Source organism: Dermacentor variabilis, chromosome 9 (assembly GCF_050947875.1).
Source record: "Dermacentor variabilis isolate Ectoservices chromosome 9, ASM5094787v1, whole genome shotgun sequence".
Taxonomy (NCBI): Eukaryota; Metazoa; Arthropoda; class Arachnida; order Ixodida; family Ixodidae; genus Dermacentor; species Dermacentor variabilis.
The window spans coordinates 85,962,275-85,986,044 of NC_134576.1; the positions used below are offsets into that span (position 1 = coordinate 85,962,275).

The 23,770-nt window shown below is 46.2% G+C and overlaps 1 protein-coding gene across 10 annotated transcripts in view; it reads left to right on the forward strand.

Moving 5' to 3' along the window:
- The window catches only part of axo (axotactin), a 206,452-nt gene that overhangs the window by 75,166 nt on the left and 107,516 nt on the right, over positions 1–23,770 (forward strand). For 8 of the 10 annotated variants that reach the window (XM_075668602.1, XM_075668599.1, XM_075668604.1 and 5 more), the window contains exon 2: positions 4,608–4,694. The exons of 1 other annotated variant lie outside the window; for it this stretch is intronic. The gene's annotated coding sequence lies outside the window, so the exon portion shown is untranslated. Of the gene's footprint in view, positions 1–4,607; positions 4,695–22,897; positions 23,128–23,770 lie in introns of those variants that run through there. One more of the 10 variants, XM_075668598.1, reaches the window with a different exon arrangement.

Here is a 23,770-nt window from a genome sequence, read left to right on the forward strand (position 1 = left end):
GTCCTGCAGATCGTGAGTCTTCGCGAAGCGGGCCGCTACCACGTGGGAACCGGGAGGCCGAGCCTCTCGGCCGCATCTTCGGCCTGCTGGACAGCCCAGAGTTGGTCAGCCAGAAGAGGGCAGCGGAGAACCGCCTCCCACCTGGCCGATCTGTTATCTATGATAGGGCGTGACCGGGCACACCGCCAGAGCATGTGTTCTAACGTGGCTATTTCTCCGAAATCGCGGCAAGTACCATCGGTGTAAGTATCCGGATAGATTTTATGTAGGAGCGACGGATTGGGATACGTATTCGTTTGTAGTAGACGGAGCGTTAGTTCTTGAGCTCAATTGAGCTGCGGATGAGGAACAAAGTAGGTTCTACGGCTGAGATAGTAGTGTTTAGTAATCTCGTTGTAGGTGGAGGACGTGCCCCCGTCCTCTTGGGAATCGGCTTCCGATTGGTCGAGGGTAGCGCGGTGGTCAAGTTCGCGCGCAGCCCCGTGAGCCGACTCGTCGAGGTTGGGAGGAGCACCCTCTTTCTGACCCTGATGTACCGGAAACCAATAAATGAAGTGGTGCGTGATTGCCTTGTCTCCCGAAAGTCTGAGGGTCTGTTTGGAAACGGTGCCTTTTTCAAATGTTCTAACTGCAGGCCCTGAATCGCTGTAGATGACATATCCCGTGAGCTATCCAGCAGGGCTAGCGCAATAGCCATTAGTTCAGCAATTTCCGAGTCCCTGGTCCGAACTGAGGCAGCATTGGTGATTCCTGGCCGACCATCTACAAGGACGATGGCGAACGCCCGACGTCCCTTACAAAAAGCGGCATCCACAAAGCTGCCCTGTCGCCAATCACCGTGTATTTGCCTGAGGAGCTTGGCCGCCCTTGCCTTCCTTCTACCGCGATTATGATCGGGGTGTTTGTTCCCAGGCATGGGCGCAACCGTAATGTTCTCACGAATCGACGGAGGAACGTCAGAGAACTCCTCCGCTACTCTATAGGGGTGATATCCGAGTTCATGGAAGATGGATCTCTCTGCCTTCGTTGTAGTGAGGAGAGTTGGCTGTGGCGCGCTCTTGGGCCTCTGCAGTCTCTTCCAGAGTATTGTGAATGCCAAGCTGCATTAAGCGCTCTGTACAAATGTATACGGGTAACCCGAGAGTCTGCTTAGTAATATTCCTAAGGCGTGCGTTCAATTTATCCCGCTCTGCCCGTTTCCATCGCTGCCTGGCTGCCACGTATGTAAAGTGGCACAGAACGAAAGCATGCATTAGTCGAATGAGGTTAACCTCCTCCAGAGAATGTGAAAGAACTTCGTGACAGCGAGTTTTCTGATATGTCTTTTTTAATAGAATAAATAATTATCCTTGTCGCCGAATACCGATTAAAGAAGTCCCTTGATAGCCTTGTATAGCGCAAATGAGCTTTAAGAGACTGAAGCTTATTTCCAAAAAAGAGAGGGAGAGAGAGAAAGAAAAAATTACTACGCTTTTAAAGAAGTGAGTGTTCGCGTAGCCGCAGGAGAAAACGAAGTGTCCTAGACGGCAAAAATGCGCCTTATCTCGCAAGTTTAGCGTTGCCACGTTTCCCAAAGCCTTCGGTGCTCAACATGACGCTCTACTTTTTTCCAGGACCGTGGGAAAGGCGGACGTTCAAAACGGTTTGCCGGCTCTTGGTATTATGTAAGATTAAGGGCTCTGAAGCGACCAGCGTAAATGATTTATGCTCGCTGTGTGTCGTCACCAGTTTGATTAGAGGGTTATGGATAAAAATCATGGGAAAGCATTGGAGAGGGGTAGGGTGGCGAGGGGTTATGGCAGAAGGGCGGAAGGAAGTGGTGGTTATTCACATTCACAACCGCGTGCAAACATTTCAGTAATCGCTGCCGGTTACGGAAGCTCAGCTTTACCGCTACGTCATCAAGTGCGCGCAGTTCTGTGGCCTCATCGCAGTTCTGTGCACTGTAGGGAATGACGTAGCTGTGCTCATGGTCGCCGAGGCTTTCAGCGTGCGCCTTCGGATCTCGCAGGAGATGTTTCACAATGAGAGTTTGACGCTGTCGGAACGCTAGAGGCAATTCTGCCGCTGCAGGTTGTTCGGACACCAGATGAACCGTGGGTTTGCAGTTAAATCATTCTGCTCCGATTTTGGCGTGGATTTCTATAGAGAACGTGTATTGGCACCCTGTCGCATTTTTCTTTGAAGCTCACTGGTGTTAGACACTGGTCCTACAACGTTTGGCTAGAGTGGTTCAATTGACTCAATTAAATCACTTGACTGCGTAATTTGCTGAACATAAAATTAATCGCGATTCTTCGCAATGTGAAGCTAAACAATAGAATGTTGAAGAGTTTGAGAAAAGTCTTACAAAAAACTTGCCACTTCTCCAAAATGAGCTAACTTTCGAAGCAGGGCGTTTAATTTAATTCGGAACCTGGATATTTTAATCAAGTTATCTCATTTACGCGTCGCGATTTAATTTGAGTTTAATTTTTGCTCCGTGCACTTGTCGTTGGGAATTGGGGCTTGCTGCGTAAACAGTTCCACCAATTAATCGAAAAGCACGCACCGGAGAGGGCGATGCTTTGAAACCGAGCGGCGTGCACGTGCTATCGATGCTCCTTTTCGACGCATTCTGTCGATGAGTCTTTGGCGGAAGTATGGGTTGTGAGCCGTACGAAGCAGCCGGTGCCCCTCTGCACGTGCTGCATCGAACTAGCCAAGTCCGTTGCCGTTTTGCGGGGTAACGATGCCAGCCTTATAACCCTCCGTTTCATGCTCTGCAGGTAAAGCTGCAGAAGTCGCGCAAGTAGTGCGGTTGCAGAAGTCTTGCTCTGCGCACTTTACGATGCAGTTGTTATTCGTTTGCGTCGCTTTCTACTGAATAAAACTATAATTTACAGATTACACGTGCAACGTGTGGGCGAGAATGTTACGTTACATAACGCATTATTTGTGCGCCTTTTTTTGCTAACAATATACACCGCACTATGTTTTGGTCGCGCGCCCAAGCGGTGCACTACGGCCGCTTGTCGCAAAGACGTGTCACTCCGCTGCTTTGGTGGTAAGTAGATTCAGTCCTGCGACGCCTTCCGCGTAATAACTACGGCATATTTTGTGGCTTAAACGCGCGAGACTTGATGCTACGTTGAATTATGTATGACGCATACTTGTACCGGTCTCTCATTTCTTAAACACAATTTTGTTGTTGTTGTTGCGAATGTGCTGCAGGGAGAACAGTCTATCTAGCCTTGGTAGCTTTGGCTACTGTCTTTGAAACGAAATGAGGGTGTCTTCATACGGGCACCTACGCCAGCGCTTGCACGTGCGTACGTTTGAAGTTTCGCTAGCGAGCCTTGTTTACTGCTGCGCTGTTTTCGGTTCATGCAGTGCGTCGTTCCTTCCTTCCTCCCCACTGCCGAATATCCTTTTTGTGGGAACGCCGAGGGAGGTGGATGAATAGAAAACAGACTTGCTCGCGTATTGGGGGGGGGGGGGAGGGGAGGGCGTCGTGAATAAGCGTGGTATGCGCGCTTGGGGACGCGAGGAATCAAGAGCGTGGGAAAAGTTTTCTCCCGCACAAGCCGGGGGCGTGGTCGTGACGTCATGTAGCGGTGGAGCACCGCTCAGCAGCCGTTTTTGCGTGGCCGAGGGCCCCTCGTTTATTCGGTCCCCTATCCGGCGCCTTTATGTCCATTCTTCGAGCAATGTTTCGCGAAATGATATTCAATATCTAAGCGCGGTTGGGGAATACAATTGCCAAGATTGCATTCCGTCGACTCGAAGCAAAATTAAACTGATCTCACGGCACACACATTGACATTGCTTGGTAAGTTTGGAGGATTGCATTCAGTCTAACGGATGTTGTAGCGGCCGTAAACGCCGAGCTAGCACTCATATTGTGAAACACAGCGCGAACAGAGGCAAGGAGGAGAAAGAACAGATCATCGGGAGAAGTGCATAAGCTGAATTCACAACTGAAGAACTTTACTGCATAAATCAAGGTGCACTTGGGCACACAATAAAGTCACGCGAGCACGCAGAACTCTTAGGGTGGGGTGACGACGACGAGAGCAATAACGCCAGCAGTAACAACTCAACGCCACAATTGGCTCAGAACCATAAGTGCAAAAGAAAAAAAAAGAAGAAAGGACGGAGACAAACCATAAAGCTACCATTCAAAGTGGGCTAAGACTACTGCTACAGACTTAAAACTGAGCCAGCAATGTGCATTGCCAGCTGGCCTCTTGAAGCTATGCCCACATGTGACGTCACGTTCTTTTTTGGATAGTCAGCCGAATGGATGACGGAGGTAAGAGAATTTTGTCATCCAGATTTGTTATGGCTGCACTATTTCGTTCATAAGCTGAAACATGTTACCATACGTTCGAGCTTTGTGGTTATTATTTTTGTTGTGTTCTTACTATACTAGCTGTTAGGGAAGTATTTTTCATTTCGTGTTCCTTAGCCAGTGTGAAACAACGTTATTCTTATTTTCTGTGTTAGAAGACTGCCTTATCCATGATTATAAAGTAGCAAGCTATTTAGTCGTAAAGCTTCCGATTTTGTAGTACTTAATAAACTACAACAATCAACTGAGTCGCACAATACGTATACCGTTACAGGGATTTCCCCAGCAGCAGTAATCACCGTCTGGAGAGCCTGCCGGCGAGACCCTGCTTTACGGGAATTCCCCTGGTCTATTCGTCGAGGTAAGCCTCTTTCGCTCTTCCCAAATTGAAGTCCAAAAAGATTAGCTTTGCACAGTAGAAACACGTTGCATGTAATTGGGGAAGGAAAAGGTGGGGTGGGGGGGGGGGGGTGGAGTTGCGAAAATTGCACTTTACCTTGCTTCCTTGCTCGTTTCACCGTCGTTGCCGCTCATATTGGAACCAGCAAATTGTTTCCGTGAAAAACACAGTCGTGTGCGGCCGTTTCTGCCTGAGGCGTGAACGTTCGGGTGCTGGTGCTAGGAGCATACTGGTACACATGTTTGCGCAGTGGCATATGGTACTGAAGGAGCTGCACTGCGGTGCGCAATGTGCTACTCGATTCGCAGCGGAGGATTTTCCTAGAAATGTGTGCAGCGTTTAGTGTTTCCAGAAGGCCACCAGAGAGGTCTCTGGCTGCGTTTCCTCGCGATTATGTACTTTCAGCGGTGTCCTGTCACTCGCACACCCTGAAAGAGGTGCTGCATGCAATATATACTATATACGGTACCTGCAGGTGCGCTTCTTAACGCACCGACCTAGAAATACATAAAACGACCTCGAATAACAATTAAGCTGCCAACATGCATGATGGTGACGCCATTCCTGCCGCCTTATACGGCACTTCCCCGCATCATTCGAGCTTGCGAAATACGTGCCTCAGGTATAACAGTGCTACCAGCGGGAACACAGCCATGTTTGTTGCAATATGTTTGATATGTGGGAAAGCCCGCTTACAGAATTTTGCACGTGATCCGTTGCCGCCAGACTTGACCGCCAGGCAAGACCCGCCTGTTCCAACATCATTATTGCCAACAGCAAGATCCTGCGTAAGCCATTCGAATGTACAGTAACAGACAAAGGCATGCTAAAGTATCGCGATCGTAGGAGCTAAATATTCGTTGAATGAGAAGCATCCTTGAATATGGAATAAAGTGAAATAAACAGTCGAGATCGAGTACCACGTATGCTGCAGATATACGTACTTACGCATATTGCTGGCGTCGATAAACAAGCTTTTGTTTCTGTTTTGTTGCAGTGAAAGGGCGAGGTAACAGTCAGAACATAACAACTATATACAAGAAAAAAAGAAAGAAAAATAAATCTTTCAGTCAAAGCAATACAACGACAATTGTTGATAAAATTTGTAACGACATAAGAATATAACACATGGGCGACAGTAAACAAACATGAAGAAAGAAGTGCCGGTGATACTAACAAAACACGTGTTCATGTAGATATCTGTAGAATTGTGCGGTATTGGCGCATCGGCTACGAATGGCCGAACTGGGCCACTATGCTATACGAATAATATCAAAAGCCATTAGAGCGGCACCTTCGTCGGCAAAGTGTTCGTGCACCGATTTCCTTTTACCATGCAAACAAACAAGGAAACAAACAAATACAGCCAGACAGGTATGGCGGTGCTCCCGCTCCTTCCATGCCTTGCACTGAAAGGCTACTACGGTGGGTGTGCCCACTACGCTCCTCCTACTCAACGTTACCGTGTCGCGCATTTCAAATGTGATTTTGAATGTTGACGTAGACGCCACCATTTCCGTTTGTTTTCTTGCGCCTAGGCCGCGCCAAACTCGGTGGCTCTCGCTCAACTTGCGGTTGAGTCCACGGTGTCCCACCCCTTCGCTGTGCTATGGAGCGTGCCGGATATACCCACGCGCGGCTGTGTTTTTCTCGCACCGAGTGTCAAGCTGCACATTTCTTTTCGTTCTGGCCTCCGTGACACTCGCTAAATTTCCTCTTTACGTTCGGTCGTAACGAGCTTCGAACATGACGGTGTGCCGCCGAAAAATTCGAAACGCGGATTTTTCTCGCTTACTTCGGCCTGTTTAGTAGACTGCGTCGATAAATGCACAGAATAATTGTAGGAAGAAAAAAGCGCAGGGATACAAGACACCCTTTTCGATTGTTGTCAGCTATTGACCAAGGGCGCAGCACTTTGTGGCAAAGAGAGAGAGGGAGAAAGGCAAAGGAAACACAGGGAGGTTAACCAGAGATTATCTGTGGTTGGCTACCCTGTACTGGGGGAGGGCCAAGGGGATGCGATAAGTGAGAGAAAGAAGGATTAAAAAAATAAAAAGAAATAATTAAAAACCTACACACACAATCTGCCCGTAGATGACAAGGGGGCAGCCGCCCGCCGGCAGTCCCCGACAGGGTGAGGAGAAGAGCTCTGTTGGAAAGAGAGTGACTGAGAAAAAGGCGAGTTCGCGCTCCGCTTGTGAGTCCCATACGCCGCGCACGGGTGCAAACTTTCGCACAGACACTCATCGTAGCGTATGCTATCCGCAGAAGCTGTTACTAAACTAAACCGGGGGGTGGTTCAGCGCCCCTTTAAGGACGCTGGGCACTCTCAGGAAGGATAACAATGTGGCCCTCTAACCGTGTTGCTGTGTAAATAGGTACGTGCGCAGTTAAAAAAGAAAGAAAGAAAGAAAGGAAAGCAAAGAAAAGTAAGAGCAAGAAAAAGAGAAACACATTGTTTGACATTTAACAAATACGATGTTATTAGAATTAGTGTTTCAAACGGACAAGAAAAAAAATAGTTTTTTGACTGTATCAGTAACTTGCTGTTCTGCATTACAAAATAAATAAACAAGGACACTGCTACCCTGAGAACAGGCTTTACACAGGTGGTTACGCCGCTTTTAAGCTGTTGCACAAACTCCCTGTGACGTCATGGATTTTGACGGCGTACGCAGGAGCAAAGATCGAGCGCACTACATTCTCATATATCTAAAGACTGAACTAAGAAAGTTTCAAGAATTCTTACTGCACCACTACGGACAAACTACGAGAATATACATTGGCACCTCCACGACGTCCCACTGACGTATTAGAGGCATTGGGATTTCAGCGCGAAATCAAAAAAGAGCAAACAATAAAGACAACAACAAAAGTTGACCTTTCATTAATTCTTTTTAAAATAATGAACACATTAGCACAAAATAATCAGAATATAGTTTGAAAGAGCACTTTATCAGCCTGAACTGGTTTAGTGTTTCTCTTTAGTGTCCTTTAAATGAAGTTTTCTATTTAATTAAAAGAAAAATCTCTGTTCCCATCGAGTTTGTTAAAGCGATGTTTCACGTTAATTTATTTACTTTTGTAGCGTTTTCCAGCGTCGTTCTTTCAGTGGATCGCTTTGTCACAGCGGTTACCAGCGTGATGTATCAATATACGGCCGCAGCTAGTTTTTCACGTATATAGTTTCACGTTTATTGCGTTCTTATACCAGATCTATACGCCTTTTTCTCCCTGCATCGTTTGTTTCGGTGGCAGAGGAGATAAAAGCGAAGACAAAGGTTTTGCGTAGCGGCGACATTAGCTTTCACCTCTGAAACCCCGTAGTTATTGATCAACATTATGATAAAGAATATATGTTCATTCAGAACCAGGTCAACCAATGCCTATCGAAGTCATCGGTAAATTTATATAGCCTGAAAGGGTCTCTCCGGCTGAAAAGTTGCCTTCCATTATCCTTTAGTGACGCGAGAGCTTAATAAGCGAAATGTTCTATACAAGTGAACGTTCCTTTTGTGTTCGCGAAATAGCTTCAGTCTGAACTAAGTGTTATTATGAATCGCAATGGCAAGAAAAATGGGAGTCCTCTTTCTATATATTCAAGAAGCTGTGTATCTTTTTGCTTTTAAGCCAATCGTAAGCATAGACGTTCGCAGGGATTTTTGAATAGGGGGCGCCAGCTATCTTGCAGCGCCTCTATCAAAATTTAAAAAATTTTTTGAACGTGCAGTAAACCTTGTGATATTTCGCGAACTCTAAACGAAAAATGAAAAAAAAAACACCGCCATGGAATTTGAGATATAGTATTTATTCAACATAACCGCGTGTAACACTTGTGCACTTTTGGGCGCTATAGGCCGTTGTACAATGTTTCTTTTGTGCACAGCTTATTTTAAACTACCCGAAGCTGTGCACCAGTCGATGTAATACAAACTGGTGCGAAGATACGATAATCACTGCTTGCTTTACTTGTACAAGAAAACCCGCAAGGGTGTTCGTTGTCACGGAGCCCTGAATGTCTGCGTTCCTTTTACAAAATAATGGTTAGTCGGCTTTGTTAGCACGACGACATCGCATTGCAAGTAAGTAGCGCGAGAACGGGACGAACATTAGGAGAACACACGACGCGGGCGGGCGCTGTGTCGTGTGTTCTCCTAGCGCCCGTGTCGTTCGTGTGTCCCCTTAATGTTAGTCCTGTTTCCGCGCTCTTTGCAATACTGTTCTTTTTCAGAACTCTCCTTAGCGCTAATGCGCTTAAAAAGCTACGCCTCCACTAAAGCGGAAAACCACTTTAGAAAACCTCTTGTATCGCGCTTTTCAAGGTGTCGGTGGCATTAACAACACGTCAGGAGGCTAGCAAACATGGATAATCTGAGTGGCGTTTCTAGCGTTCCCAGATCCTGTTCCCATCTATATGTAAAGCAAAAGCCTGCATTACTTCGAGCAATGCAGAATGATCGAAGTATAGCTGGCAAAAAAAAAAAAAAAAAGAAAGAGCGCAGTGCCTTGCTCAACAAATGGAAAAAGCAGGCACCGAAGGCGCAGCAACAACAACGAGTAGAGCTTCTCCAGTAAATTCACGCCCGATAAAGACGCCCTGTTTTACTCTGCCTCTTGGAAGGGCATCGGGCTATATACGCAAGTGTGGGACTCTACATATAGTGTGTAGTCTAGTATATGTAGTAGTTTAGTATGTATGTATATATATGTATAGTATATGTATATATAGTATATGTATAGTATATATATAGTATAAATATATATATATAGTATATATATAGTATGGGACTATATACGCAAGCCATAGAGTCGGCGTGTCACGGACAGCGGGCGTTATTGCCGTTTTGCTGACGTTCTTTGCCGATTCCGAACTCCTATACTGATTCCACAACTTGACGGCGGGCGCGTCCGATTGCTTCAATTCGCGCAAAGACAGTAAGAGCGGCAAAAAGGATAATTAACCGCGAATATACGCCCCTGTATTTCAGACCAAGCTGCGCTGTTTCTGTCACGATGTACGTCGTGCAATATACGTCAGCGATATTTTGCCCATTTCCCTCGCTATACGTGTGGGCCTATTTTTCGCTAATGCACGACTGCTTCTCCATACAGCTGGCGCGCCCTGCTTTTTATTGTGTTACTTCTTTTTTTTCTCGCGTGGCAGCTGTTTTCTGAAAAATGAAAAGAAAGAAAACAACTCGGCGAGGAGTCCCGTGCCCCGTCGTTCGTGAAAACACACGCCTGTGTTTTTTTTTTTTTTTTCCAGAAAAGTGGAAACTCGCGCACCGCTCACGGACGTGCTCGAGAATTGCTGGCGCATGGTACGCGCATGGAGCCGTGTATATGCGGCTTGAATCGCACGCCTTATTTGTTTCTGTGCATCCGTAATGTGAACCCATCGGAGAGCTCTGGTTTGTTCGGATTATACGTATACAGCACGTGGGTACAGTTGGCATTGCAGCTGGTGGCTGAAAACGGTACGAGAAATCAGGAGCGTCATACCAGGAGCGAGAAAGCAGGAGTGAAAAACACACGCGCCGAATCGGGAATCGCCATGCGTGTGTGTGTGTGTCTCATGTCCCTGTTCCTCACGCTGTTTTCTATGCTACAGCATGCGCACTACCAATCGCGGAATAATTTATAGTTTTACTTTTGTTGCTATAACGAAGCAATTACTTTTTTTCTTTTCTTTTTTGTTTCGTGTATGCCGTGTACAGAAAGGAGGCCCCGATTCAGTCTCCGAGTCTGGAACCTCCTCCTGTATACTGCATCTTTTTTTGTAATCATCATATACACAGTAAAAAAAAATTTGATTTCGATTCTCGGCCAGAAAAGCAGGAACTTCGATGCGGGTAGTGGTGCCATAGCGCTGGTGGCGCCACCTTCGCGCGTATTGTCCATGCGGAGCTCCATAATACTGTTATATATTTCGTTACCAGAACTCCGCGCTACTCAGCTATACAGTGGCTCAAAGGCGACGGCGGGGCAGCATAATCGGTAATATTACAACCGTTATCTTTTCTTCTGCAACAACAGCGCGAAACGAAAAAGAAAAAGAAGTAGTGTCGGACACTTCGTGCTTGAGAAAACCACCGCAAGTAGGCATTACGAGCGCCGCTGCTCACATTCGAGCCAGCGAATATCCCGCTGCCCCGTAAATTGTACCACGTATATGGACAGGCAAAACTACAACGTTACAGTACTGCAACGTGCTGCTGCGTCTACAGTAATGCAACGGTATACAGTAACAACCGCGGGGGCCTAATAAGGCTATGACTTTCTCGTGCCGAGGTTAAGGTTGCGGATACGATTCCCGCCCGTGGCTGCCTTATATACCGATGGGGATGAAATGCAAAAATAAAGAAAGGGGAAATAAAGAAATCGCTCGTGTAACTTAGATTTATATGAACGTTAAAAGCGCCAGGGGGTTGAACTTTGTCTTTTTTTTTTCGTTTTTTTTTCGCCCAAATATACGCGAGCTGTAGTATGCTCGCATTGTCCCATTATGGGGATATAGCTGCTAGACGCGTGAATCGAACCCACAACCTCACGCTCATGCGCCGGAATGCCATAATCCCTCAACCACCACGGGGGGTAAGGTACCTAAGAACGAACTACCGTATTTACTCGATTCTAAGCACCCCCCTTTTTTTTATGATTGCGATGCCCAAAGTGAGGGGAGGGTGCTTAGATTCGAAAAATCTAGAATGACCCCCCTCCCTCTTTTCGCTGCGACATCACGACGAGACGAGTGCGAGAAATAACATATTATTTTGCAAACATCCAAAAGAAAAATCGGTGCAGACAGTGAACTCACCGCTTGTCTCGGATGCTCAGTCACTATCACTGCCACTCACAAGTCCGCGCGGCTCCGCAGTCCGGCTGTGCGGCAAGATCGCGCCGCGGACGCTGTTCCACCTCGGGAATCCGACGGCTCTGGCTCGATGACAGAGCGAGCAAGCGCGCTTGGCGGTCTTGGCTATGCGCTCTTCCTAACAAATAGGGGGGTGCTTAGATTCGCATGCAAACTTTTTTCCCCAATTCTTTGGCGAAAATAGAGGAGGGTGCTTAGAATCGCGAAAATACGGTAGTTCGTTATCAATAATGAACGCAACTAGAGTGCAGAAACAGATTAGCAGGAACAGAGACTACTTTATAACTAAGCGTTTCACACAGTTTCAAGGCACGAGCATTTTAGCCAGACATCGCGATGATTGTACCAGGTTAATTACAGAAGGAGCAGCCGTAGCCAGTGACGATGGGATGAGCAAATTCTCCGTTGCCCTCTTTGTAAGGGAACCTTCAAACCGTTGTAGTGAGGTGTGTAATTAAAAAAAAATTACGGGGTTTTACATGCCAAATTTACAATGTGATTATGAGGCACGCCGTTCTACGTGAGGGGATCCGGAATAATTTCGACCACCTGCTAAATCTAAGTAAACGGCTGTTATCGCATTTCGCCCCCATCGAAATGCCGCCGGCGTGGCCGTGATTCGATCGCGCGACCTCGTGCTTAACAGTTAAGCCCAACACCATAGGCACTAAGCAACCACGGCGGGTAGGTGTGCAGTTTTCCGTTGTAGGTGGTTAGTTCGTTCTTCTTTCTTTTTGCATTTGTGAGGCTCATGAAATTTTTACTTTGCCTCTGCGTGTGTTGCCATTGGCGGTCATGTGTTCAGGAATTTATGTGTGTGTATCCGTGAAACTGAAAAGAAACCTTTAGGTGGAAATCAGGCGCTTAGCGTTTGTTAGGCGCCCTTTGTCAATTTCTGCGCTGTAATCGCTTTCATTTACGGGTGCGTGTTGTTTCGGCACATCAACAATTTTTTTTGGAAAGAAAACAACGCGATATCGTTTTTAATTTCATTCTGGGGTCCTAGGGGCCAAAACTACGATTTCATCATGTGGCACGCCGTATTGTGGGGCTCCGCGTCAAATTTTACCATCTGGAGGGCTTCAACATGCACCTAAACCAATGTTCACGAGCGTTTATTTATTTATTATCATTTTTTTTTGCTTTTCGCCGCCATCGAGATGCGGACGTCACTGCCGCGGGATCGCACCCTCGACCTCAGCAAGCCGCCGCCGCGGGCAATGTTGTTTTTCCGTACGCAAATGTCGGGACCCTCTCTCATGAAACGTAGGCCTCCTACCTTTGCGCAAGATACGTTTTTGAGTAATTTTCCAGGATGGCACAACTACTTCGCATCGACTCGCGCGCGTGTTATTCACGTGAAGCGTCGCGATAAAACGAACACGTGCCACGGCTTGCGTCGGCAACAGAATACAAGGGTGCTCACTATAGGTTGCGCGGAATGCCGCAGGTGTTTCCGGAACACAACTCGCGAGTAGCACGCCTTCGATCGAGAGACGAAAGCTGTACGTCTGCGCACGATCGGCTACTTTGCGTGACGAGATATTCATCGAGCGTTCAATTGGACTCGGCAGTCGTTGCGCCACGGACTATACACGCGCCTGGACGACCTCTGAAGCGCTATCGGCTTCCGTTGCGCGCACTAATTGACGAGAGAGAGAGAAAAATTGGGGGAGGGTGCGTAGAGGGGGGAGCCCGCGTCTCGATCTGTCCAGTGTAATGGTTTCGCACGAGCTGGTGAGAAGAGGCGATATGTGTCGCGAATGCCAAACGCCGGCCTTGGGAGAGTCGCGCAAGGCGGTCTCTCTGTCTCGGTGGTTATACTTTGAATTTGAAGCCAGGAAATTGTGAATGCGGGATTTGGCACTTATCGCTTTCTTCCTATAATGGAAATATACACGCACTTGGGATTTGTGTGTTTTACGCGAGAGTGAAATTCTCACGGATTGCCCCTGGCTCTTCTACTCGTGCAAGAGCCCCCGCTTTTTTTGTTCGGTGGCCATTTACATAACGTTCTCTTTCTATTTATTGTTCGCGGTGTGGCTTAGTCTCCTCCGTAGGCAAAATGTTCCTTAATGATTTTTCTTTTCCTGCTGTTCACTATAGCTTCTAGCGTTCGCCATTAGCCCGTGTCTGTTGCCTGCCCTAACACATTTCATTATCATATGGCAGCGTCAGGTGCGAGGCGTAGCTGAAGGCTTCACAAAAGGCACGATTGGCTACCTTTATGTTCGTGCGACCAGCCTTGCCCGCAGCTGCCGCTGCCACAGCAGTCTACATTACCGTTGGATTTGACTACGTTATTAGAGCTGCCGCGCAGTTTCTGCGTGGTGTTTTGCTGGCGAGCATGAGGTAGTGGGTTCGATACTCTACCGCCGCGACCAGATCTTTATTTATTTCAGTACTGCCGGTCTAGGTTCAGACCTTAGGCAGGAGTGGGTTACAATTGTTTTCACACATACAACAGATGTACAGTAAACACAGATGAAGAGATACAGCAATAAACGTTAAGAATTTGAAGATTGCAACAAGAAGCTTAGTTAGTGAGAACACTGTACTGTAATGTTACAAAAAGAACAAAATATACAGATAGACGCAAAAAAGCGACATCAAGACTCATGTAGTACATCAGAGTTGTGCGTTATGGAATCGAAAGCATGCAAATAAGATGGTACTGTTGGGCATTCGAATACAGCTGCCGAAAGTTAATTCCAATTGGTAATAGTTCTTAGGAAAAAGGAATATCGGAACAAGCTGGTGTTACATGAAGGCTGTTACTTTTTTAGTGTGATAGGAGCGAGTGGACCGTTGCTTTACGCCGCTTAAATCTGTATCCTTCGTAATACCTAGTTGTCCGTGGTAATTCGAAGATAAAGAGTTTCATTCTCTCACGTTGTCGCCTAATTTCTAGCTTTTTAAGTTTAGCGTTTTATAAGAGAGTTGTACCTGATGCTTGCCAACTTTATTTGTTATAAACAAATCTAACCGGTTTCCTCTGTATTTTCCCAGTATTGAAATATCTCTTTTTGTGTATGAATGCCATACAGCTCCGGAGTATCCTAGTAGTGCCCGGATAAAAATTTTGTACGCAAGAAACTTAATTTCTTGTGTTGATTTAACCAGACACCCCCATAAGTATTCAAGCTTTTTTTCATCGCCTTCTTTTGGATGTAGCCAATGTGGTCGTTCCTTCAAAGATCGTTAGAAATGACGGCTCCCAAATGCTTATACTTGGTTACTACTGTTAAAGGTTGATTATCAAAGCTGTATGGGAAATTTGTGGGACACTTTCTACGAGTAATAGTCATTGCGATGGTTTTCTTTTTTTCTTATTGGTCACCTGCCACTCTGAACCCTGTGTATGTATTCGATACAGAGATGCGTTTAGTAAAACCTGGTCATTAGGCGAAGTAATGTCCTGATATATAATGCAGTCATCGGCAAAGCACCGTATCTTGGCAGGAATGTTCTGAATAATGTCATTAATGCGCTCGAGGGAAAAGAGAGGACCAAGGACGGATCCTTGTGGAATGCCTGAAAGAACTGAAATGGCATGCCAATTTACGCCGTGAATGGACACGACCTTGACGTCTACATGATATAGGTAGGCTTCTATCCAAGCTAGTAAGGTGGCGTTCGTTTAGCATTGGTTTTAGCTTCAATAATAGTTTTCGGTGGGAAACATGGTAGAATGGTCTTTTCCAAATCCAGAAATGTAATGTCAACTTGGTTATGTCTGTCCAGGACAGCTGCTACATCGTGGATAGTCTCGATGAGCTGAGTTAATATTGAATAACCATGGCGAAAACAATGCTGGAAGGAACCTATTATGGGCTTTCATTTTCAAGAAAAGTAGATATACGTTTAAAAACTATGTGCTCTAGGAGCTTTGCAATGCGCATAATACGGAAATCTATGTATATAATGACGCATATGAAGGCGCGCTGGATTTAGGAACTGGGAAGATTTTCGCGTATTTCCAGTCGCTCGGAAGCTCCGCATTAAACAGTGATTTCTTAAATAATAAACATAAAAATTTTGAGCATCATTCCGCGTATAGCGTGTAAGAAATGTATTAGGTACACCATCTATACCTGGCGATTTCTTGACGTCTCATTTTAACAACAGCGCAAGTATGCCTCCTTCTAGGATACCTAAATCAGTAGTAGCGTCTACGTTATCAAATTTCTGAAATTCTGGTGTGTGGCCACCATCGACAGAAAATGCAGAATCAAAATACGTAATAAGTGCTTCGGCAATTACTGCGTCGTCTGTCACAGGGATGCCATCGACGGAAAGACTAGGGGAGGATTTTTTTTTTTTTTTTGGCGAAATGTGTCGCAAGAACTTATCTGGTGACGACATAAGAAAATTTTTTAAGCGAATGCTTTCGTCTGAACCTTTGACCCCTTTAATGCTATCCTTTATTTATTCTCGTAGTTCCGATATTTTATCTGAATCGCTGGAAGACGGGTGCAATCAGAGCTGCGTTCTAACTTTCTTTAGTTCGCGCCACTGCCGTGTGATCTCCTTCGTCATCCACGTATTATGTGTACGCTGTAATTTACGTTTGTGTGGAACGAAGCTTTTTACACAGGTTAATACAAGATTCTTAAAAAAGAAAAGCACCACATATATTCAACAGGATATGCATCCGTTTCATACAATTAGCTAAAGAAAGAAAATGAATTATCTAAAGCATCGAATATATCGACGTCACTAGCCTGCGAGAACACAGGAACAATGCATTCCTTTTTTGGTCAACCTCGATCGGAATTTCACTTCTATATTCAAGCACAGCAGTTTATGGTTCGAGATTCTTTTGAATGTATCAAAGTTCGGCTCGCGGTCAGGTACACTGTCGCTTACAAGAAAAAGATCCAAAATTGATTGGCTGCCACTTTGTATTCGTGTAGGTGCGTTTATTAGCTGCGTTAAGCCACGTAACAAAACAATGTCTATAACCGGCTCAGTGCAACTAGAAAGTGCTTTAGGAAAATCACCATACCAGTTTACTAATGGAACGTTAAGGTTACCAGTAAGAACAAGATTATGTGTGGTTCTTGCACAATGATCCGTTAAGCGCTCCGAAAAAAAATGTGCTGGCACTGTTAAGGGGAGACGGTAACACCCGGCAGTTACGAAATGGAATTCATCAAAGTGAATTTCCACCAAAACGCATTCCACGTCAGTAGTCCGGTATATCCGGTAGTCCGGTAGTCTTGTAACGCACAACGGCTCCAAGTACAAGAAAGCGATGCCGCCGCCGCAAGAGTCTGTCCTTGCGGTAAATACGATAGCCATGTGTTACGACTTCCGGCCGGGCCGTTTATGTCGCCTTGCATCCATGTTTCTGTAATGACTATTACGTGGGGTTTATGGACAGTAACTATACTTTCCAAATCAGCTGTTCTCCTTACTATACTTCGGGCGTTTAGGTTATGACACCGGAAAACGTTTTTGCTGCATCCGCGCGACGCCGACGAACCATTATCTGCTTGTTTCCGCGGTGTTGGTTGCTCGATACTCGTGTATTCCTAGTTCTGCCCCAAGCAATTCAGTGCCAATGTTTATTTCATCGTAGACCAGTTTTACCTTTGTTCCGTCTCTCGACATGTCAATCGTGCTATCCCAAAGACACTTTCTAAGTTGTCTGTGTGGCGGCCGCGAAATATTCCGAGATCAAGACGCTCTTTCCTTTTAATTTGTAGCAGTTCCCCAAGACAGCAACTTTCTCACGATGGTCAAACAGCTTTAAGTTTACAGGGCGTGATTTGTTAGTACGCCGTTGGCCAATTCTATGAATACGCTCTACGGAAGATACCTTCACTCCTAGCGTATCTCGAAACAAGCCATCGATCACTGTCTGCGCAAATAATTCTGGCGTTTCTCCAGCAGGCTCCGAGACGCCGAACACAAGAAGATTGTTCCGCCTGCCCCTATACGCAAGATCATTCAATTTCTTGTCTAACTGTTCCACGGTTTGTTCCAATTTCACAATTTTGGCCCCGATGTCTTCGGCGATTGCCACTGATTCTTCGACATTCTCAAGCCTATTCTCTAGCTTCTCTAGTATTTTTATGCATCGTTCTTTGCCCGTCAAGAAGTTCACGCAGCGTCTTTCTCGTTCAGGGCCCTCGATTGGGTTCCACGTCACCACAGAGCATTAAAAGACACAGTGCGACGTCTCTCCCGTAACAGAACAAAGGACAAAAGCGACGTGGGCCCGTCAGCTGGATTAGGCATCGGTCGCTAGATTTCACTGATGAGTACTTATCGCTCACCTGCGTGAAATAGAAGAACGGATTTGATATCCTGTTCACTGGCGGCCAGCTGACGTGCCTATTGACGTGTCCATTTCGCCCTGATCAATGTTTGATGAGGGCGAAATGCAAAAACCGCTCGTGTTCATAAACGTAAGTTCACGTTGTAAAATAGCCTAGGGGGTCATATATATTATAATTGTTCCGGAATATCCCACTGCGACGTCTGTCATTGCCCCGGTGTTCCATAAGGACGTTAAAATAAATAAATAAATAAATAAATAAATAAATAAATAAATAAATAAATAAATCCCGTTAATGATAAGCATCCTACACAGAAGACATCCTTCCTCTAAGCCATGGTATAAGCTTTCACATACGTTTCTTGACCTGCGGCCCATAGGACGTCCTGAAATATTAGGAATAAGTATCATTCGCGTTATGAAACGTTCAATAAGCATATCAATTTCTTTCCCCCAAATAATTAGGCCCTCCTCCTGAAGCGTACAACTATCAGGCAAAGTACGCAGATCACAGGCTTGCAAAAAAAAAAAAAAAAAAAAGAAAACGTGCTGTTAATTGAAGCGTCACAAAGTTTTCATGCTTAACTTACAATACAGCTAGTGCGGGTCCCTTTTCTGCTCACTCCCTTGTGCTCACTCCCTATTCGTAGTGAGCCCGCCCTTTTCAATGGGGATGGGCGCAAATTGGCATTCCCTTTGTCTTGCTGCCCGAGCTTCGTCACGCCATTTACGGCAAGTCTGTTCTGCGGAATCCCGCAAGGTGGAGGAAGTATCATGAAAGAACAAAAAAAAAATTGTCATCGGCCATTTATGAATCCTGCGTGTCGAACGTGGGGGCGCTATAGCCGATCAGAACCGTAAAACTTCTGCAATAAATTGCTCACTCGCACGCCTTGTAACTACTGATGATCGCAGGTTTGATTTTATGGATTGCACCCACTATGGCTGAGTCAACTCTCTCAAACGCAAGCACCGGAGCTCGAGTCGACAAACGTACTGCCCGACCTACTATGCATCTCCGAACGCGGAGCGAGATGCTGAATTTGGCTCCGATTGCGTCATGCGCAGCGCGACCGCTGCGCCATCTGTGCACGCGTCTCATGCATGATTGAGGGATGGCTTATGTTGAATTCCAATGGCAGATCCAGATCAAGTTTTTCTGCTCTCTATGGAGCAATCCTATTCCAATGGCAGAATGGGAGCGTGAGCTGTGTGTTACAATGGCAGATTGGGACCAGCCGCTGATCCCGGATTGCTCCGTGGAGCAAGAATATTTGCTCCGCCGAAATCGGCAGATTTGACCGGAAGTCCTCGTGGCGTATTTCCTTCACCCGCCACTGCTTCCTGTCACGGTCGCCTGTTTCCGGTCGCGGGCAGCTATGGTAGGGTGGCTAGAATCTAGCCACCCTAGCTATGGACGACATGGGAAACGTGGACGCCGCTTCGCGCCGTGCGATTTTGTTCGCGCTCCTAGACAGCTCCGACTCAGACAGTACGATTTCCAAGTCGAGTGATGATTCTTCTGACACGGACAGTGAAATGGGGTGGTGGGTTGCGCTTCCAAGCGCTTGTTCCTCTCTCTATTCTAGCGCCCTCTCACTTGATTTTCCTGTATTAAGTGCCCCCGCGGGAGCGCACGCATTCCCTTCGCAGATAAGGTGTGAGCAGATGAGAGCGATCTCAGTCGGAGCGACGCGCTCCGTTCGTGATCCGGCCGAGCGCTCGCGATCTACCACTGGAATTCAACATAACTTCCTCTACACATTTATGATACCACAGTGAGGCGCGCCGGCAGTACGGTTGCAAAGATATTAGCGATAACAGCATAGCACGTGAATGAACGAGGGAGCTGCAAATGCTAGGCTTTACTTAAAGGTACACGAAAGACGAACACCTAATTTAGGTTCGACTGATAAAGCTTTCTCGCAAAACTTTATTTTTGCTAATGTCGCGCTAACTAAGTGATTATTAGAAGCGAAGAGAGTATCCTGTGCTCTGAAAATCTTCGTGGGCAAGTGTAAGGTTTGAGCCACATAACACAGCTCTGTAAATTAAGATGAATGAAAGTAACAAAGTGTATGAATTGAAGACTGCTATACTGTGTGCGATTATTATTTTCCCCCACATCGCCTACTGCCAGCAGTCTAGAAGCAACACCGCTTAGTAAAAACGCCAGCATGACGGGTACTGGGGCTCATTTCAGACTATTCACGGTCCTACGGGTTCTAGGACTCTTTGCACGCCTAAATGAGATAATCGCCGAGAAGGGCATCCCTACCACTATACGTCCTAACTGGCAGCGAACGCTTCAGTGCTCAAACATTCGCGACAGTTATTGTACATGCAGATACAAAAAAAAAGAAAGGCTGCAATTTCATAAGCACGCGATGAGCATAAAGTGCATCTAAAATCACGCAGCTAATGATTTCGCATCGCCAGAACAGAACCTCATGCTTGATCAGGTAAAACCTTGGTTTGAGCTAGCTGGTATTGACTCACGATTAAACAAACTTTTCGGCGCACACTATACTCATACTTGACAGACACTTCTGCGCGTGCGTGTCAATTCCAGATGTTTTGCATTTAAACCTGACGCGTAACTGAAGGAGTGCCTCGTGATGTACGCAGTTATTCGTTGACTTCACGACTGGCGATATGCAGAATGTGGTCGACAGGACAGACATAGAACTTACTGTCGATCTAAAGCGAGAAAAAAGCACGAAAAAGAATGGCGCTAAGTACGGCTGCCCTGAATAAGCCGCTTTACGCCAACAACACATGCTCATTTTTGTCGAGGTGGACCCAAGGATTGCTAGCACAAACATTTCGTGCCGCAGTGGAATGCGAAGTCATGACTGACGGTGTTAAGCAGTTGCTTATATTCTTCTACGAGCTTGCTATTTTATTTTTGCGCCTTATTTTCTTGCTTTCGCGTTCTGTTTGCAAGCATCACTGAGAGGATGCTCCTTAATCGCACTTGTTTATAAAAGTAAAGTGGTCGGCTGCGCACACTGCCAGCGTCCGCAGCTGCTGCTTCGCGGTAGCTGCTAGGTTCCACATGTGCTTCTCCTGTAGTCGATGGATCCGGCATGCTCTGTGATCATGTGTGGTTTCGTTGCGGTTTTGGCCTGTGCCCATGTTTTTGCGGAAGATGGCGGCCTAACTCGGCCGATTACCCACTCTAGACAGGTGTGATACTATCTGTCCGTTGTTTTATTTCTTACAGGGGATCGTTTTTCTCCCAGGTTGGCCACTGCGTTAAAATTACCGCTCGACGCGTGATGCGACTACTAATTCTAAATATCTTGTATGTTTTCGCCCTCTTTCATAGGTACAGATTCATGTCTAATCAGATTGAGTGCACGAAGCGAACAATGTTGTAGCAGAATAATTATCGAATACACGTGAGCGCCAACGTGGTGATATCTGCATAAATAACCGACAAAAGTTGTTCCGCCAGTTGAAATTCACCGACCGACAACTGTAATCGCCTTTGTCGTAGCGAATTGAATGTTGTTAATCCCTCATGACAAAATCTGCCCAATAGAGCTTTAAATTCTTAACTAGCATCGGTGGATTTATTCAATTTTGCAATCCTCAATACAACGTGACGATATCTAGACAGGTACACGCGAAACTCTACGGAAGCAGCTTAATTACGTTCCTGCCGCCAGCTTAAAAGAAATTTGACGCGTAATTTCATCTATTCCGCTATGTTGTCACGGACGTCGAAATGCACCAGCATATAGTGCGTTTCAAATGCCCCTGATGACATGAAGGTCGAGGAGGTGGCATCAACATGCTCGTTAACCACACGATGCTAGTTGTTCCCCTCTGTGTTTATACCAAAAAGGTTTTAAAAAAAAATAGAACTCCCTGGCCTAGACAAAGAAAAGCGGCTTTTACCGTAACAAATGTGAGAAGACTTTCGCTTTGCCCACGTACATGAAAACGCTGCTTTCAGTGTCTAGTCATGGTACTAAAAGCGACACTAAGTAAAAGAAAAGAAGAATAAGAAGAAGAAGAAGGAGGAGGAAACAGTGATTCAAGCTCTGTTATGTACTACCCTTTCTTTTCACAACGCCAGCGCGGGCCTAGTTGATTTTGTATGGGTAAAGCTAGGCGTGCTACATTGCATCATAAATGAGCCAGAAACTGAAATTAGACGTTACAATACTTTTACGGAGACACAACGGTCTAAATAGGAAAAATACTTTGTATTGCCTTACGTGACACTCACGAACACGCGCTGGGGAATCGGATCGCCCCCCCCCCCCCCCTCAAAGGAAAGGAACTTAGTTCTTAATTTTTACTTTAGTAATCAACATTTAATTGCGAATTGCCGAAAATGGAGTTGTGGAGTAACAGCTTGTCAGTTTAAATTGATTTGTTGTTTCTCGTTAGAGCGCCTTTAAACAAAAAACAAACAAAAACAGGATTTTTTTGCATTCGAAAAAAACACGCCGGTAGGCAGTAAGAACCGGCGTGAAAGGTTGTTATATCTCTGAGTTGTCTTCCAGGTCTAGGGCAATAGATTCAAAGCTCGAAGTTTGCACATCCTCCTGTTCAAGCAGGGGAACTGCGTGAGACCGTTTGGCATTACGCTGGAGATACAGATTTGTTTACTTCGCCGAGCAGGATATTGGAATTCGAGGGCGATTGTATGCGGCGTGGACACCTTTCTTTTCTTTCCTCGTATATCCGCGAGCACTACACACACACACACACACACACACACACACACACACCCCGTGAGTGGTCCTTTTTATTGGCGAGATGGCTCGCAGCTCCTCTGGGGAGACGAGACCCTTAAGAGAGAAAATGCGGAGCGAACGGCGGCGAATGCAGTGATAACGGGGGGCGAGCAGAAGTACTCGAGAGCAGACGCGCCCGGGGTAGAGCAGAAGGCACCTGTGCGTGTGTTGCTTGTGTCGCTCGGGCGAACTCTCGCCCGAAGATAACATGGGAGGACTGATAAGGGACGGTTACTACTATCCCAGCCGCCGGAAAGAGCACTCAATGGCACGAGATTAAGACGTTCGCTCGGCTAGGCGGTGGGGGCTTGCTCAGCTACTTGCGGAGCACCCTGGTTTCGTTTAGTCCTTCCTCGTAAGTTGACTGCGGTAATGAGAGGGACGCCGGAAATTTTGTAGAATTTGTTAATTCCCTTCTCAATTTTGGCGAGCACCGAGGCGAGATCGTCGGCAGCCTTCGGCGACAGCGTCGCAAGAGAGGTGAGCGGTTGCACAACGCTGCTTTGCCTGAGGTGCTCGACGGTAGTGCGACGACGGGCGCAGAGTCGGTTGTCGTTGCCGGCGGGACAAAGGTGAAGTTGAACGTAAGACTGAGGCTTGACTTATGCGGCCATTGTTAATCATTCGGCGTTTTTTTGTTTGTTTCACGATCGATTCAACCCCGTCTGAGTGAACGGTGGCAGCGGATGTCCAACCCATCGTAAAAGGAAGGCGCTCTGTCTCAAGGTTTGACCTGGTGTAATCAAACTCATATACCCTTGTAGTCATTGGTGCACTTATAAGCCTTTGCAATGCTACACAAGTCGAAAAAAAAAACAGCGCTGAGGTCGCTGCATTCACATCACGTTTGGCAGGAGCTTAGCCCCACCGAAATTATGGATTATTATTGTCGGTTACTTTGGCTGTTCCTCCTAACGTCCCAATGTACGCCGCATTGGTCAACATTTCCCCGAGGCCTGTGTTTATAAGCCGAACGTCGCAACTTGATGCTCTTGTCACGTTCGAAGCGCTTTGGAAATGGCACAATTACGTATCACAGCTGCATCCTGCCGTTTTTCTTTCTTATATTTTCCATTTCTTTTTACATTTGTTTTTTAGAAATTGTTCGCGCCAATTTGCTTAA